Here is a 4,693-nt window from a genome sequence, read left to right as displayed (position 1 = left end):
ATATGGGCTGAGTCCTTTTTGTGTCTACCATAACTATTCGAAAGTTCAAGGCCGTGGGGGGCAAGACTGGGAGCCTAGCACTCCACCTGGTGGTCAGAGTGGTGTTCTAATGCCACAGCAGGTTTTTGCAAAGAATCTGTGATAATTTTTTGTTTTCTCAAGGGCTCTGCGAACGGTCATGAGATCAGATGCTCTACAAAGGGACGCTCCTTTGGAGGCCGGAAGGCCCTGGGTGACTTTTAAAGTCCATTCGAAATATTAGGTCTTAAGAAGCTTTCATACTTTGTCTTGTCACACAAAAGACAGGTTACAGGTTGTTCTCGCTTTGCACGGTTCTGATTCACAGTGACTTCAGTTTTCATGATCTAGTTAAGAAACACCAGTCCCTCAACGACCCGGTTGCTGGGGTATGTTAACTGTAAGTGATCGTGTTAAGTACAAACAAACTTCATTTCTAGCTCCACCCACAAATCACTTACGGAAATGACTGATGTGCATTTAGGATCAGTGACCAGTGATGTCAGACCACCGGAGCACAGACAGCAAAGCGTGTGGCTTTGTGGCCTTCTTTATCTCCTGGTGACAAACCACGTGACGTTTTACAAAAGTGGGCCACTGAAAGAGAGAACTGGTCCGCAAAGATGAAAATGCAGTGAAGAAACAGAAAGCGGGTAGAGGGAATGTGGCATCCAGCTGAGCGCAGGGTGAGTTACAGGAGTCCTAACTGCCCGTGGGGGTGACGGTCTAACTAAGGGAGTCGTAGCCAGAGGAACTACACGAAGGAAGACTCACTGACCTGTCAAAACTTCCCGTTACAAAACCTCTCGGATACGTTTCACGATACGGAAGGCACAAAGGATAAAATTTTGGAAGCTGACCCACCCTTAGAAAGGATCATGACACTTCGCCGGGTCGTAGAAAAGATGGGGGTGCCTGGGTGGCTCAGTCGATTAAGCGGCCGACTTCGGCTCAGGACACGATCTCGCGGTTCGTGGGTTCGAGCCCCGCGTCGGGCTCGGCTTCGGATTCTGTCTCCTTCTCTCTCTCTGCCCCTCCCCCGCTTGCGCTCTGTCTCTCTCTCTCAAAAATAAACATTAAAAAAGTTAAAAAGAAAAGATGCTTACCGCACGTGGTCAATTATGAGGGTCGGCACAGTTTAAACTACTTCTGAGAAGTTTTTACAGAGAAATCAAACACTTTCCTCCTCGACGTTTCGGATGTTTAAACTCCAGTGTACTGAATAAACATTAGTGTTACATTTCCCGCCACTTCCTTGTATATTTATAACTGGTGCTGGAAAAGTTTTTCATGTTTTGATAAACATTTTTAAAGTTTATGGAACAATCCTCATTTTCCCATTGATCATGACGACCACGTTGCACGGTTTCTGCTCGCTGGGTCGTTTCCAGGGTCCTGGACAACCATGCAAAGTGCGCCTTGTCTGCAATCTTTAAAGCAGGATTGCAAACTCAAATACCCACCTTCAGGAGCCGGGAAAGGAAGGTAAATGAGAGAAGCAGGAAGATAGAAGGCGATGTATGGCAATGAACTCCTTGGCTTTCGTGGATAAAGGTGGAAACCGTGCCCTTTCTGGAAAGGAAGCTTTATCCTGGCTAACGAGGCCAGCCTCTACCCCACCCTGCAGAGGCCGCCGGGCGAAATGCCGGCCAAGGTGGGCAGATCTTCTAATTCCTCAGGAGATGCCTGAGATCTGGATTTATGCACGCAATGTCACAATTTCACAAGAAGGACAGTTTGGACGGGGGAGAAGTCAGATGATTAAGAAGCAATAAAGCTCCTGCTCGCTTCCTCACACAGTAAACCTGAGCTTCCCACCGTTGCGTCCCTGGAAGACAGGGGGCTGTTTGAACTCACACAGGTTGGGCAGGGCGCCCAAAATGGGGGAGGCAATGAAGCACATGTTCGTTGTTATCACAGTAGCGAGAAGGCAGGACTCTCAAAGATAGAAGTAGGGAAGTTTTGCTGGGTGGGAATTGAAGGCACAGAGTATACCCGGCTGTTGCTGGGGTGATGGGAGGGCTGCAGGCACCAGGGCCCTGCAGTGCCCACAGACTTGGCAAACTCCTGCTCAAACTGGTTAATGGGACTAGAAGTTGTCAGATTGATTTTTATAAGAATTCTTAGATATTGGAGGGAGACGAACCACCTGGAATTTCTATTTAGACGAGTAACAGCAACTTTAGCTTGTTCAGATGAGGACGACGCATTGGAAGAAATCCTAGCAGCCACTTAGTCAGTACCCCAACCAAAGCAAGAATTTCCCTGCAAAACTCCTGGCCTGAGACCAGCCAGCTCCTGCCCACACCACTTTCAGGGACTTGCTTCATCTTTAGCAAATCTGACTGGCGTCCTCTCTCACACGCTTCTGACATGCAGGAACAAGACAGATGCTCAGCCAAGGGCGTGACCGCCATCGTGCTCAACGAGAAGAGAAAGTTTGCGAATATGGAGGCTTTGACGTTAATGTGGCACAGTAGCAAAGGGGGATCTGGAGGGCAGATGTGATCAGAACTTATCGCTGTTTTCAGTTAGAAGAGAACAGACCAGCTGGTGAGGAATCCTTCACGAGTTTTGAGAGCTAAACCCAGTTTATGGTAAAGGTGGCCACGAACCAAGAAAGCCACTGCTCTTTTGGAGTAATTTTCTCTGTGTCTTTGATGCTAAAAGACATTGCTTCCTTTAGAAATTACATGAACGGTATTATGGAACGTTTAGGAAAAACACGCGTAATCCTATACACGAATATACTTTTTCTTTTGCATCTTTCTTTTTGGCCAGCCCTTGCTTGAATGCACACAGTTTCACACAGTTGTCATCAAAGGGTTCACATCATTTGATTTTGAGGACGACTGTCACTTTCCCCCTAAATGCTCATTTCCCCCTTCTTTCTTGTTAATAGAACTCTTATCTTGCCTCCTGTGTGGCTCAGTCCCAGACGGTGGTAAACCAGTTGTGGCCATCCTGTTCTCCATTTTCCCCTACAGCATCACAGACGGGGTGATCTGTGAGCCAGTTTTGGCCAAAAAGACATAAGGAATGCCTGCTACGGGGTGCTTCTGGGAACATTCTCATTTTCCTCATTAAAGGGAATTCTCTCATCCCTTCTTCCTGCATTGATCATAGACATGATGGCTGGGACTTTGGCAGCCATCTTATCACTAAGAGGAAAGCTCTGGAGACTCACAGAGATGTTGGCCTTGAACCAACGATAAAACTGGATTTCTTGATTTCTAAGAAAAGTGAATGCTATTTGAGCCATTGTGTTAAGCTCGTCTGTTACTTGCAGCTGAATATAATCCTCATTGATCAAAGCATTCTGTGTATACTTAATTTCTAATTATTCTCTGTCACAGGTCACCATGTTCAGTTTAGTTGATGTGTCGTAATTTAAGCTATTTTATTACTGAGGATTTAGGTTGTTTTTAGTCATTTGATATCACAGCTAATGCTTCAACAAGCACCTTTTGTGCATCTAGCCTTGATTTTTTTTTTTATCAGTACTGTGTTAAAGGCTGTGAATATCTTGATGGCTCTTAAATTGTTTTGCAAAACTGCTTTTCTGAAGGATTATATAAATGTACCGTGCCTCCAACAGTATATGAATACATTCATTTCACCATAATTTCGTCAGCAGTGAGGACTACCATTATTCTTTGGCCTGCTTTGTATAGATAAGATGCTACTCCAAGCTTGCTTTAGTTAATGTCTCAGTTTTAACAGGAAGAGATTAGTGATTTGTGTGGAAGGCCTGGGAACTAGGCCAAGGCTGTCTGTGCATATGCAGGGTGTTTGCTCCCCTCTGTGCATCACCTTCTGTTTATTAGGAGGGTCTGTGCTGGATAGCAGGACCCCAGGCTTAGTAGGCCCCTGAACTCTGCTGTGGGTCTGCCCTGTAACGGGGATGCCTGTGAGTCCACAGAGACCTTCCCTGATGTTGACCGTGGCTGCGGAGGAGACCGGAGGCCCCAGGAACAGTCTGCTGAGGAGGGAATGAATTCTCTGAGTGGGTCCCTGAGGAAAGAGGAGAACGGTCCCCCCCGAGAGCCCATCTGGAGTGACGGCATCGGGGTGGGCGGGGAGTAGGCAGGTGGCCATGGGGGGCGGGGCTTGAGCCAGCCTGGCCCGGTCCAGGAAACCACCAGTCCCGAAGGGCCAATTTGGCCCTTTGTCAAGCTCATCATCCACTAGACTCTGCACTAAGCAAGCCTGGGGCCGAGAGTCCGGGAGCTACGATATTGCAAAAACCAGGGGCTCTGGCCACATGTAGCACGACACCCAAGGCTCCCCTGCTCAGTCCGCTCGTGGACTGTGTGACGAGGTCGCGCGTGATCACGGTGAGCTAACCTCACCTCACATCTTGGCCTAAAAACCATCACTGGCTCCCTCTTGCCTGTACAGCCCAAACCCCAGAGTGCAAGGCCTTTTGTGAACTGGCCGCGCTGACTCCCCAGCTCTGGGCTACTCTCCTCTCTTCGCCACCAGTGTATCTGCTTCCTTTAATACCAGATGGCCCAACCGTGCCCATATGCCTGACATTTCCAAACAGCACCGTTCGCTTTCCACACCCAGCTCAGAAGTTGCCTTCTCTGGGAACCCTTGCCCCAACTCCCCCAGGGCCCCCTCTGGGGAGAGCAAACCACTTCTTTCCTTGTGATACTTCCCCGGTGCGACC

This window comes from Lynx canadensis, chromosome B2 (assembly GCF_007474595.2).
Source record: "Lynx canadensis isolate LIC74 chromosome B2, mLynCan4.pri.v2, whole genome shotgun sequence".
In the NCBI taxonomy this organism is placed as follows: domain Eukaryota; kingdom Metazoa; phylum Chordata; class Mammalia; order Carnivora; family Felidae; genus Lynx; species Lynx canadensis.
This window is presented reverse-complemented; position numbering follows the sequence as displayed.